Source organism: Chiloscyllium plagiosum, chromosome 19 (assembly GCF_004010195.1).
Source record: "Chiloscyllium plagiosum isolate BGI_BamShark_2017 chromosome 19, ASM401019v2, whole genome shotgun sequence".
Taxonomy (NCBI): domain Eukaryota; kingdom Metazoa; phylum Chordata; class Chondrichthyes; order Orectolobiformes; family Hemiscylliidae; genus Chiloscyllium; species Chiloscyllium plagiosum.
In genome coordinates this window covers 48,504,650-48,518,895 of record NC_057728.1, presented here as the reverse complement: position 1 = coordinate 48,518,895, position 14,246 = coordinate 48,504,650, and the positions used below count along the sequence as shown (strand labels likewise).

Sequence of the window (14,246 nt, the reverse complement as noted above, 5' to 3'; positions counted from 1 at the left end):
TCTTCATTAAGATGCTGATTCTGATAGTAGACATCAAATTAAGCTCATGTCAATTAAGTAAGGTTGAATTTTCATCATTGTGCATTTGGTATTTTTTTAAATGGCAGCTTGGAAATACAACTCAGCAGGATGCAAGCTACCAAATCTCTTTGTTTGTACTATTGTAGGCTTAGGTAAAAGTCAGTTGCCACTTCCCATCTGTCAATTTACAAACTGCAACATTGCTGCATACAATGAATTTTTCCCTTAACTTGGATTAAATCCATTGTGATGGCAAGCTGAATTCTTTTTCAAAAGAAAGTTAAATTATATTGTAACTAGATAAGTGTTATTTGTATGAAATGATGTGTACCAAAATTCTTTTTAACACTGAAGAATTTATTGCTAGTTTCAGTGCAGCAATCATTGTAAGTGAAGTGAAAAGCTGTTCTGTTAATTGGTGGCGTGGCAGAAGCATTTTGTTAGTGATGATGATGAGGAACATGATAGCTAGCAAGAGTCTGTGTCAATGTAGGAGTTAACACTGAATTAGTTCAGGTGAGTTTGTGGTGGAGCTTCTCAGATTTGATTTTTATTGGAGTTTAAATGTCTCATGAAATTCAGAATGTTTGGTACTCTGTATGGATGTCAAGAAGAGTCGGCATGAAATTGTGGGGATCTGCTTTTTGTATCTTGTACTGGGTTGATTAGTAAGGGGATCAAGGATTATGGGAAGAAGGCAGGACAATGGGGTTGAGAAACATATCAACCGTGATTGACTGGTGGAGCAGACTTGATGGGCCCAATGGCTTAATTTGCTCCTATATTCTTATAAGCATAGTTTGCTATGTTAGATTAATTTTTTTGGTTTTAGTTATTGCCCTTATCTTGTATCAACAAATTTGAGCTTGAACCCTTCAGGGATTTGTTTTTGTAAATTCAGTAAGGTTATTCAAAATTTGTCTTTGCCTGGTCTTGTGGTGCGCACTGTGCCATATATCTGAATGGTATGTTGAGGTGACACCAGTCTTGCTTTTGGCCATATGTAAAGAGACAGTTAATGGATCAGTCTTTTGAGATTTGATCTCGTGGGATAATAATAAAGTAAGTGTCTCTAATTCTATCTATCCCTATTGCTGAAGTTCAAAAAATGCAGCTGGTCAAGGAAAAGGTCCTTTATCCATCTTCTCATGCAATTGGGATCGACTTAAAATACATACAGCATTGCAAACATCACCCACGTCAAGAGAAGGATTTTGTATTTTTGAAAAAAACACAATCTATATTTCAGTACAAAAAAAGGCTAGGTACGAAACTTTTAACACTGCATGTGTGTCTGTTTGAATTAACAGGCCACCATTCTTTGAGAGAAAAACTAACTAAATTCTGGACCTGTTACATATATGACCATGGCATTCATGGTGAACATTTCACCCTAAGTTTAATCTAGGCATAGAACAAAGGATTTGTGGTTGTTGAATAGAATTTATATTGTATTGGACATTTTCTTTACCAGTTTAAATTTATTTGGAATAACAAACTACAATCAATTTGGAAGTAGAGATATTTTCTAGATTCTGGTGTGCTCTAGTCAGTCAATGATAATTGAAGGAAATGAGCTTTATTGCAGTAGGGTTGAAAGGGGCTGCAGTTTTATTAGTGGAAGAGAATAGAAAACCTTCTTTTCTGTTTTTGTTTCAACAAACGTGTTCTGTATTCAGCAATCTGCAAAAGCCAGAATCCTTTTCTGAGTACAACGTAAGAGGTTTCATCTGAATTTGATTGCATTTCAATGTTTTCAAAGTTTAAAAACTGCATGAATGTGGTGCCTTGTGTAAAAACATTTCATGTTCAAGTTACTTTGAAGTGCACTTGTTAAGTAGGCAGATGTATCAGCCATTTTGCACACTGCAAGGCCTCACAAATAGTAATGACATGCTTTTTTTGGTGAAGTTTGGCAGGCAGCAGGATTACTCTTTGCTCTTACAGCAACTTGTAATTGACCAAGCTTTTATTGTTGTACGTCTGGGAGACATACTTATGATAGTATTTATCCGTGAGGGTCAGAAAAGTAATGTTGCCTTTAGTTCTAGATTGTACCTTCAGTTCTAGATTGGAGATATCTATTCAACAGTGTACAAGATTACAATCAAACCGGACTGGGAGCAAATTGAAAATTTGCTTAAATTGTATAATTGTTTTTGTACTTCTGACACAATTCTGCCCAGTTCATAATGAAAAACAAAAAGAAAATTTGGATTTTTGGCCAACCTGTTTCATAGAATGTGTTTTTTTCCCCACTATATCTTGTACCCATTTAGTCTCCTGTAGGAAAATCTAAAATTTTATTCTTGTCTTTCAAAAGTAAGTTGAGAAAAAAAAAAGCGCCTTTTCAATTTTGTATAATACATGATATATCTTTGGTTGCTTTGTTTTTGTGATGTTGTAGGACCTCTAACACTTTGCTGTGTACTTTGATAACTCTCGATCTAAGCACACAATTCATCCAATTATTTGTTAAAAGTCTAGACATGGTGCAAGTTGCTGGATCCAACTATTTATTTTGCAGATGTCTATTACCTTGAATGAAAGAATGTTTCGAATTGGAAATAAAAACAGAAAATGCTGGAAATAATCAGCATGGCAGGTTACCTTTGCAGAGGGAGAAACAAGGTTAAATGTTTCAGATCAGTGACCTTTCATCAGAATACATTGTAATCTGAAGTTTTTTTTGATTGTTAATTTTTTTGCTCAATTTTTTTGGTTCTGTTTTTAATTAGATATATGTTTGTATCTAAATTCTATTAAAACAACCTGAATTATTGTGTGACTTGCTTCCTGAAAAATTTGTTTCAATTGAAAGGAATATTTCCTTACAACATTTTATTTCTCCTACTGCTTCATTTTTACATTTATTTACTTGGTGCTATTTTCAGTTGAGTTGTTCTAGATATTTTCTAACCATCCTGTTCAGAGATGTTATGACACATTTCAAGAGCAGGTGGGATTTTATGTTTCATTGAAATCAACTACTAACCACATTTAAAAAAATGTTTAAAAATTAAAATACTTTTGTGGCCCCAAATGACTTTTGCTGCTTAGTTTATAGCATTACTGATACCTATTTTAAAATCTGCTCTTCATTGAGAATTGTTTTGACATTTAACATTCCCTTAGAAATGTTAAGTCATGGTTGAATAAAGGGGCACGTTGATTTCAAGGTTATTTGGATTATATTCTCTCGTCTTGTGCAAAAGTAGTGAATTTAGTCACTGCTGCAGATTAAGGCTTACGTTCTGAGAACTGACTGCTGGTAAGTGCTGAGCAGTTTGTCTAATTTGCCAACCATAATAACACTTGATGCCAGGAGCTTGGTAGTTCCAGAACCAGCACAGATGGAGTTTATTCAACATTAAATTGAATTTTCTCAGCCTCATAGTTTAAAATCTCATCAGTTATATACCTACTATATATGTTTGCATACCTGTCTAATATTATGATCGTTTTATCATCCTTCAACATAAAAGTAGTTGGTGATGAGATAAAGTGAGAATGTCGATCTCTAATTTCTAAAGACTCAGAATTACTGCCAAGATTAATTGACTTACTGGAATTTTGAGTTTCCAAACAATAATTCAAAAATACAATAGGTGCAATTATAAAATGCTAACTTCCATAAGAGATTTTTTTCCCCTTGTTCATATGTTTTGGGCAGCTTTGAGGATCTGGAAAGTAGATGATTAAGTTTATGAATTTTAGTTCCTGGAGCAGAACTTCCACAGGAAGCACAAATCAGGAAGAAATGGTGGCACTTAACAGGATTTTTTCATAATTCACATTAATAAAATTTATGCTGGATTCCTGAAACCACTGTTATAAACCATGACATCTTTGCCTATCCTTAACTTGTTTTGCATTTTATTTAATGAATATAAAGTGTGTGAAACTTCTTAAATATAATTTTTTATGCCGTATATGTAAACAATTGAATATTAAGTTTCATGATCTTCGTGATACGCATGCTGTTTTGGTAGAAAGACAAGTGTGTGAACATGGGTGAGCAAATTCTCTGAGAAATGCACGGTCACAATTAGTCTGAATATAAGCTACAGGTGTTAAGCTTCAAATTTTGAATGATTCCATTACAGGCAAAAATGTCAGATTTTTAAATTGTAGCAGATCTACTTACTGAAAGAATTTATTGGGATTTATGATAGTCTGTTGCAATTCACGCAGTTTAAACTTTTGAGACTCTTTAGAATGCTAGTAGGCTAATGTTCAAAACCTTTTAGTGTCTGAGGTAAGATTATTACATTGTTTCCACAGTATGAATGTTTTGAAATGTATCTTTTCTAATCCATATCAATGTTAGGTTCACACTGTACTGAGTTCAGCTGAATAGCTCATAAAATGTCAACAGATAACTTAGTGTTTAGTATGCACGTAGGAAATATGTAAACCAATATTGTCTGTTCAAAGTTATAGTGTTTAGTATGCACGTAGGAAATATGTAAACCAATATTGTCTGTTCAAAGTTATAATTTTAAGGAACAAAAATAGGAAATTGTTTTGGATTGAAGATGCATTTGTTGAATTTACTCATTATTTTCATCATCTCTCCTCTTCCTTACAATTTCTTAGATTTATTTTTACTTGTAAGTTTTGGTATACCAAACTACTGCAACAGCTGTCTGCAGGAAGCAGAGTTTGGATCACATTGTAGGTCCCATAAAAGCTGTCTCATAGTATGATGCATTAGAAAAGGAGACCATTCTCCTATCATGACTCTTTTCTGGTACTTTGATAGGCCTAGTGTTGGTTTGATCTGCTATACTGTCTGCACATAAAGATTTTTGAATTTGATGGCCACTGTGTCTTCAACGTCATTGTTAAATGCAATTTGAAATAATAACATTTCTAGAGAATAAACTACACTTTTTGAAAAAGGTTAAAGTATCTTAGATATTACTGTATGTACAAACTCTGTGCTGGGTTCCACCCTCAACAGTGTTCATTTACAAATATTTGTGTATTCCCAAATATTTTGTGAACAATTTTGCAAAGCAATACCATTTTGCAGCTGCGTCTATGCACAGTGTATTTCTTGAATCAGTCAGTTTGAAGAATTAATATGACAAAGTAGTGTTTGAACCAGGAAGTGTCAAATATTCTAAGTCTACCATCAAATAAATAAAATGAAATGAAGACAGAGAAATAAAGAATTGAGGAAGTGATGAGACAGTTTTTCAAAAAATATAATATTTTTTGAATAATTAACCTCTAAAGGATTGTAGCTCTCTAATTGTAAAGTTCAGTATCTGTTTTCCAAAGACTGTTTGGTAGTAAGTAAGGTCTATCAAAATGTTAAAAGTTTCCTTTCACATAGCTTTTTCTGTGAGCTTATCAGGCAGGTGTAGTGGCTGAATATTGTTTGATGAGTGTCTTGATGACTTCCCAGCGTGGCACAGCTCCTGAAGCAGCTATACATCTGAGACAGCAGCTTCCTGATTTTCACATTTAACTGTTTAGGTATAGCTGCTGACAGTGTCCAATTTGCACTTCAATTATAGTGGGCGCTGTTAGCCTCAGTTATTTCTACAGTGAAATCCAACAAGTTATATATATTTGTTGATCAGTATTGTAATGTCCATCATCAATGGGCAACAAACAATTTTTAATAAGTTATAATCAATGTATCAAGCAATAATATTGTGTACAGAATAAAGTTTGGACATCAAAGACTTACTTTTAATTTGATGTTATGATGGGAATTATGTGATTCAAATTTTTGTCTACATTAAATCCCCAGTTTGTGTTGGCTATGTTGCTTAATTTGAATTATTGAATTTTCTGTGAACTGTAACTGATCAAAGAACTTAATCAAGTTTCTTTCAAATCAAATGATATCGCACCCTTTGTTATTTAGGCATGATCTTAAAATTTGTATTTTACATAATTTAAATGATGAAAATTGTTGAATAACAAGATATGCACTTTTAAAGCAACCTTCTAAAATCCTGAATCTGTGCAAAGTTTTCAAATTTTTGTTCATCAGTCATCAGATCTATTTCAGTTTTCTATACTTGCTAACATAGCTTGTTGTTCGTGTTGCTGAATACATATCCGTATGCATTTCAAAATGTGGCTGAAGAGTGGCAGATGGAGTTTAAAATTGGATAAATGTGAGTTATTGCATTTTGGTAAAATCAAGAAGGGCAGGATTATGGATACATGTTGTAGAACAGAGAGAGACTTAGGGATTCAGGTACATAATTCTTTTGAAGTTTGCATCTAATATAGATCCTTTAGCATGCTTGCCTTTATTGCTCAGATCATTGAGTAGAGGAGTAGGAACATCATGTTGAGGTTGTATAGGATGTTGATGAGGCCTCTTCTGGAGTGCTGTGTCCAGTTCTGTTTGCCCTGTTGTCGGAAGGATATTATTAAGCTGGAGATGGTTCAGAAGAGATTTAGCAGGATGTTGTTTGGAATGGAAGGTTTGAGTTATAAGGAAAGGCTGGGACTTCTTTCAATGGAGTGTAGGTAGTCAGGTGGTTACCTTTATAGAGGTTTACAAAATCATGAGAAGTATAAGTAAGGTGAATGGCACGTGCCTTTTCCTGGTGGGGCCATTTTTAAGGTGAGAGGAGAAAAATATAAAAAAGACATGGAGGCAATTTATACACAGTGGTCATGTGTGGAATGAACTTCCAGGGGAAATATTGGATGCAAGTGAATAAGTACATAAATAAAAAATGTTGGAGGGATATGCACCAAATGCAGGCAGGTGGGACCAGTTTATTGGGATTATGTTTGCCACGGACTGATTGGACTGAAGCGTCTGATTCCTTATTACTCTATGACTCTGATGTCTGTGAGCGGTCAACAGTCAAATCATTCAAAATGTCAGACTAGTGTCTTCAGGAGTTTGCCAGGTAACCCCCACGCAAGTTTAAAAACAACAACTTTAAAGAATGCAAGGTCTATTAAGGTAATTAATGGCGATCATGTACTTCCAGTTGAAGTACAATTGTGGTTAAAACTGTTAAAGTAACCTTCAAAAGAGGTTTTGATGACCTTTTAACAATGATGACAAGGTTTTAAGGTTAAGGTTAAGGTTTTAATGATAAGGTTTTGATGACCTTAGTTATTCCATATCGAAGCAATGTTTGAGTATATCTGCTGTCTGTTGTTTCTTCAAATGGATTTGATCATTTTTCCTTATTGCACTCGTTGCTCATACCTAAGTTCAGGATAAAAATATGTTGGTAAGGTGTAATGTGTAATTTTTAAAAACTATATAAATTATATTGATTCGATTGTATTTTTATGAGCCTTTTCTGCACTTCTGTCCATGAATGGTTAGGTAGTTGCTTAACCTGGTAGATTAGTTGGTACTTGAATGATTTGAGGTCCAGAAGCTGTGTCAGAAGAAGATAATTTTTAGCTGCTGGATTCATTGTTTTTGTGGAAAGGTGACTCTCTTTCCAGACATTGATTGAACTAAAGATTGATTTGACATAGTGTCTGCTTGAAAATTATTTGAATTTTCCTCCTTTGATAGCATTCCAAAAGATGATATTATTATTATTATTATTATTATTATTATTATTATTATTATTATTATTATTATTATTATTATTATTATTATTATTATTATTAGCATTCCAAAAGATGATATTATTATTATTATTATTATTATTATTTAATCCAAAAGTTTATCTAATCCGAATGAACATAAAGCATTGAATTTGTCTGGTAGCACTGCTTCTGAATCAGAAAGTTGTGGTTTCAAGTCTCACTCCAGGGCTAGACTCTCATTTGAACTGAAGGAATGTTGGAGGAGATATTAAACTGAGGACTTGTGTTTGCTTGACTTTGAAGGGCGCATTTTGTTTTTTAGTGTTCTGACCAATGCTTTTCCCTAAACAAAATCACAAAAGCAAACCTTTGTGCTTTTTGGGAGCAGTTGCCTTGTGTAGTTTCCTTTTGATTTGGACCTAAAAAATAATCTAAATGGCATGCTTCAGATCTAGTTTGCTTTTGTTCCACGTAAAAGTAAATTAAACCATAGGGAGATTAAGTAAGAGTTTAGCTAATGCTATTAGTTTGAGTTTATATAGTTGGGCAAAATGAAATTAAACAAAATGAAGATTATGATATTTGATGACATTGAATACTTTGAAATTTGTAAACAAGGATCCTGACAATGCTCAAATTAAAGTTGTTACTTGTGTCTTAGTTACATCTTCTAGACGTCAAAGTTGTAGAAAATATTTGGACTCAGAATAGCCAAAGTAGATGACAGTCCAAACTCAGATTTTGTTAAATGTAAAATTGAATGCACTTGCATTATTTTAGACCTATACGATTAGATTGCAACATGTTCATGGTGTGATCAAAATAATGGAAAACATAACACAAAAATGTAGAATATAAAAAGGTACTGTGCAGTGTCAAAGTTTGCAGATAACACTAAGATGAGTAGCAGAGCAAAGTGTGTAGAGGACACAAAGTATGCAGAGCAACATAGATAGGTTAAGTGAGTGGACAAGGATCTGGCACATGGAATACAATGTTGGTAAATGTGAGGTCATCTATTTTGATAGGATTAATAGCAAAATTGGCTGAAATTTTAAATGGTGAAAAATTACAGCATGATGCTGTGCAGAGGGACCTGGGTGTCCTTGTGCACGAATCGCAAAATGTTGGTTTGTGGTGCAGCATATAATTAAGAAGGCAAATGGAATATTGTCCTCCATTGCTAGTTGGATGGATTTTAAAATCAGGGAGGTTCTGCTGCAGCTGCATAGGGTTCTGGTGAGGGCACACCTGGAGTACTATCTCCTTAATTGAGAAAGGATGTACTGGCACTGGAGGGGATGCAGAGGAGGTTCACTAGATTGATTCCAGAGGGAAGAGGGTTAGTGTATGAGGAGAGATTGAGTTGACTGTGACTATTGTCATCGGAATTTAGAAGAATGAGGGGGAATCTTATAGAAACACACAAAATTATGAAGGGAATAGATAAGCAAAGTAGGAAAGTTGTTTCCAATGGTAGGTGAAACTAGAACTAGGGGCAGAGCGTCTACAAGGGGGAGCAGATTTAGGATTGAGTTGAGGAGAACCTTCTTCACCCCTAAGAGTTGTGAATCTCTGGAAGTCCTTGCCCAGTGAAGTAGTTGAGGCTACCTTGTTCAGTGTCTTTAAGGCAAAGGTAGATTTTTGAACAGTAAAGCAATTAAAGATTCTGGTGAGCAGGTGGGTAAGTGGAACTGAGTTCACAAAAAGATCAGTCATGATAATATTGAATGGTGGAACAGTCTTGAGGGGCCAGATGACTTACTCCTGCTCCTATTTCTTACGAAGGCGAACATTAGAAAACGAAAGGCTGGTGGAAGTTGCAGAGGTTCAGAAAAACAATGAAAGGTTTTTAAACAGGTGTGGCAAGAATGAACATAATGGATAGAAAGATAGTCGGTGGTAGAATTTTGAACTATTTTGCATGTAAGACAGAGCTGATAAGGCTGACAAAAATGGTGTTGTGAAACAATGATGTAACATGTAAGGTTTTCGGAAGGAGTTGAAGCAAAGTAAATAGTTCATTAGATGAAATTAACCAGTTTTAATGCTTGGTATAATATTGGGATTGAAACTCCATTGCAAATTGAAGGAAGCAGTACATTTGTGTTCAGTTTGGTTCAGCTGACTGTGTAGGGATTGTATTCAGTACAGCAATAGAGTTTTTACTGCCAAAATATGTTATTTTGGTTAATCTAGTTGTTTTAATTTTAAAACTCTACATTTTCATTTTCACTCATTTTCACTTTTCTCTGCATTGTGCTCTGTTCCCTAAAATATTGTTGGACCACTGGTTATATTTAAAGTTTTGAAACAAAAATACGCTTTGGAAAATTACACGTTTTCTATTCTGGACCTTGAGTCTTGTTGTGTCCTGATGTTGAAAAGCTAAAGGAAAAATGTGACTTCTGTGCAAGAGAAAAAAAGAGGAAGAGCCTATTTACAGATTTACTACAGTGATAACCTTTGAACCTGACGTTCATTTGGAACATTTTAGAAAATTCCTTCCATTAACTTGAAAAAAATTGTGTATTTTTAAGAAAATGAAAGGAAATAAAAATATTCCCTCTCTTGTTAACATGTTATGAGTGATTCTGTCTTGTGTATCTTTTTAGCTGAGAAATTGGGAAAATGGACATTTGAGCACCCACTTTTATTGTGGTAACCCTCTTTTTTTTTGTTCTTTTGGCACTGAGAAAGAAATGCGCGGCTGGAATCCAAAGTGCTTTTAAATCAAGTTCCAGTTAATTGCAACTGCATAACATACCAATTCTGAGAAGCGAAGATTTGGAATTTCTGGCTATTTGGTCATATCTACATTGTGTTCATTCATCTATCACTTGATTTATTTGTATGCTTGAGACTTTGTAAAGAAAATACTCTTTCTTAACTGAATATGGAACTAATTTTCCCGACTGTATCACTACTTCTACTGTTTGATGTTGAATATTTAGTATTTTTGCCAGACTATACGATACTGTGTTTGATTGTGGTTCACCTGGAGTAATGAAATATGGGATTCTAGCTTTGAATACCTTAAAGATTGAAATGTTACATATCTTTAAAATCTTGATGTACATGCTTTTGAGCTCTTGAAGTTTACTGATCTAAAGGAGCCCATTCAACCATTGTGCTTATCCTGGCTCTTTGCCAGAGCAATCTAAAACTTGTCCCTTTTGTGCTGCACATTCTCATTAAGCCTGAATCTTCCCCTATTTTATATGTTCATTTTTCCACTTAAAACACTCTGTGTCCATGCTTCTGGCTCTTTCCTCTTGTCTACTCGGGTTGAACCTCAGAAAACAACGCAACCAGATTTAAGCATTATTTCAACTACTGGCTCCAGTAAGACACTTTTAAGCTTTAATAATTTGCTGTAGAATAAAAGTTCTCCTAATTTCTCAGTGATTATTTTACATAACCCCTTATCAATAGTTCTCATAGCAGGAAAAATAGTCTTTTGTTAATAATATAACAAAATGCTTGGTAGCTTTTTAAAAAAAAAACCTCCAAGTTTCATCTTGACTGTCTCTGTTCTAGCTCAAATAAATGTAATATCTCCAGTCCCTCTCATTTTTATTAGTGATAACTGAGTGCTTTTTATAAGTTGAATATATTAATTTTAACGAGGCACCCAAACTGTTTGACGTATCCTAAGACTTTTAAAATCTATATTCTACAATTGTCTATTAGATTGGGTTTACCTTCATTCATTTGCACTTCCAAGGAACTTTTTTTATTCATTCTGATGATGGATCATTTGTTGTCAATCTCGAGTTCCCCTTGGTTTTAATTTTCTAAAACTCCCCTGATTTGGGGACACTTCCATTAGATTGGACTTTAGTGAATGTGAATCCTTTATTTAAAAGGTGAGGGAGACATAAAGCAGAAAACTACAGGCCAGTTAAAATGTTGAAAGCTATTCTTATCAGGGCACTTGGAGAAGTGTGAGATAATCAGGCAGTGACAACATGGTTTTGTGAAACGGAAATTGGATTTAATGAATCAGTTGGGTGTGGTTGTGGTGTACTTAGATTTCCAGAATGTATTTGATCAGGTGTCACGTTAAAGATTGTTGTGAAAAATAAAATTTCATGGTATAGCAGTTGGCACATTGGCACAGATAGAAGATTGGATGGCTAACAGGAAGTGGAGTGTAAGTGTGAATGGGCTTTATTTTAAGGCTGGCAAGCTGTACTGAGTAATGTGTCAGAGGGATTGGTGCTGGGATCTCAACTGTGTTTATAGTTTATATAAATAACTTGGATGATGGAAAATTTGCTGCTGACACAAGGATAAGGTAAGTTGTGAAGAGGATACATGAAGATTGCAATAATATTGATTGATTGATTAAGTGAATGAGCAAATATGTGACTAGTGGAGTATTATGTGGGTAATTGTGAAATTATCCATTTTGGCAGGAAGAATAAAACCCCCTTTTTTTTGGTCCTAACCTAATGAGTGAAAAATTGCCAAGGTCTGAAATGTCGAGGGACCTGGGTGTCCTTGTGCATGAATCTTGAAAAGTTAGAGTGCAGGTAAACCAGAAATTAAGAAAGCTATAAATGTCATTAATTATCGCAAGGGGAAGAGTATGGAGGTTATACTTCAGTTATGCAATGCACTTATAAAACCTCACTTGAAGTACTACACACATTATCGATTGATCTTATTTAAAGAAGGACATAAATTTGTCAGAAGCACTTCAGTGGAGGTTTGAGATTAATTCCTGGAATGTCAGGTTGTCGTATGAAGAAAGGTTGGATGGACTAGGTTTGAGTCTAAAAGGGCAAGAGGTGACTTGGTTGAAACATCTAAAATCTTGAGGGGTCTTGTGTGGATGTTTCCTCTTGTGTGGCTAGGTGCCATTGTTTAAAAATCAGGGGTCACCAAGTAAACATGGAGATTAGACAAAAGTTTTTTTGGAGAGAAGTGAGTTTTGGAACTCTCCCTCAAAAGCAGAGAAGAACAGGATCTTTGAATAGTTTAATGGTAGAGGTAAATCTTGTTAAGTTCAAGGAAATGAAAAGTTATCAGGAGTAGATGGAAATGTGTATTTGTGGTTGCAGTCAGATCAGTCATCATCTTACGGAATGGCAGAGCAGGCTCAAAGGCCTGAATGGCCTACTCCTCCTGATTAATATACACCTACCATAGGAACTAATCTATATTTCTTTTATCAAATCAGTGTACTTTTCTCAATACATTATCAAACCAACTTGCTTTAAAGAAATCCAAACTTGCTGTTCTTGATTGGCTTATGCATATCAAAAGTTGACTAGTGTTGATTTAAAATTCTGAATAAGTTTCTGTAGCAAGCTTTAAAGTAATTGGTCAGTAGTTATTTTGTTATCTCATTGTATTGAGAGGAATTAGGTCCTCCTATCTTCTGTGTGTTTACAAAGATTTGTAATTTTATGGAGATTTGTTATGTTCTAGGTCAGTGCCCCATCATATCTTTACTGTTTTCCTGCAGTTTCATTTCTGATGTCCTGCACCAGTCTTAACTATCAAGGCTGCAAACCTTTACTGTTGCTATTTTATTTGGACACAAACTTCTATTTTACAATGATCTCTAATTGTTTTTCACATCACTTTCCAGTACATCTGCAGTTTTGCATTTGGAATATTTTTTATTGAGAAAATGATGTAAAATATTTAACAGCTTTGCCATACTTTCATCCTCTACAATGTTAACTTTAATGCCTTAGCAGTTTTTAAAACTTTTTAAATGCTTACCATCAAAAAACATGTTGAGTTTGTGAATAGTCTAACTGTGCCTACAGTGGCTGCAGAGGGAGATGAAATTAGTGGTGAGGGTAAGATGCGCTTCATTGTGTTGTGTGGCGCTACCACCATTCTAACTGGGATAGGCTTTGAACAGATCTAACAATTCAAGACTGGGTACCGGTGTTCCTTGTAATTTTCATCATGGCTGCAAGGACCTCCACAGAGCAGTGCAGTAACTTTTGGAACAGGATGTTGATGCCACAATCGGCATGCTGACATTATTTGCTGTGCACGGAGCCTTAAAATTCTAAATAGGTGGAAGTGGCAAGCTTTAGAGTAAATTGGTCAGTAGCTCCTCTGTTATTTCATCGCATTGAGAGGAATTAGGTCCTCTACCGTCTGCTGCATGAACCTGTGTGTTGCCACGCAGCTTAAAGAGAACATTTCTGGACGTCCATGAGGTGCTGAGGACCATTAGTAGAAGCAGAAATGTACTCTAACAAGTTGTACTGCAACTTCTCTCACTTTTTTTTAAACTGTCAAGTCAGGCCATCTACCTTGGTTAAGAGTACTGAAGGAGAAAGTGAGGACTGCAGATGCTGGAGATCAGAGCTGAAAATGTGTTGCTAGAAAAGCGCAGCAGGTCAGGCAGCATCCAAGGAGCAGGAGAATTGACGTTTCAGGCATGAGCCCTTCTTCAGGAATGAGGAAAGTGTGCCAAGCAGGCGATGATAAAAGATAGGGAGGAGGGACTTGGGGGAGGGGCGTTGGAAATGCGATAGGTAGAGGGAGGTTAAGGTGAGGGTGATAAGGTGAGGATGATAGGCGGAGTGGGGATGGGGGCGGAGAGGTCAGGAAGAAGATTGCAGGTTAGGAAGATGGTGCTTGACACTATCCCATTACAAAGCAGCTCATTTGCCTGATGTTATATGTATGCATATTCACTGGCCTCTTCA

At 35.2% G+C, this 14,246-nt stretch overlaps 1 protein-coding gene across 5 annotated transcripts in view; it reads left to right on the top strand.

Annotated features, from left to right (window-relative positions):
* Positions 1-14,246, top strand: part of cnot2 (CCR4-NOT transcription complex, subunit 2) — a 149,448-nt gene that overhangs the window by 3,005 nt on the left and 132,197 nt on the right. The window lies entirely within an intron of this gene.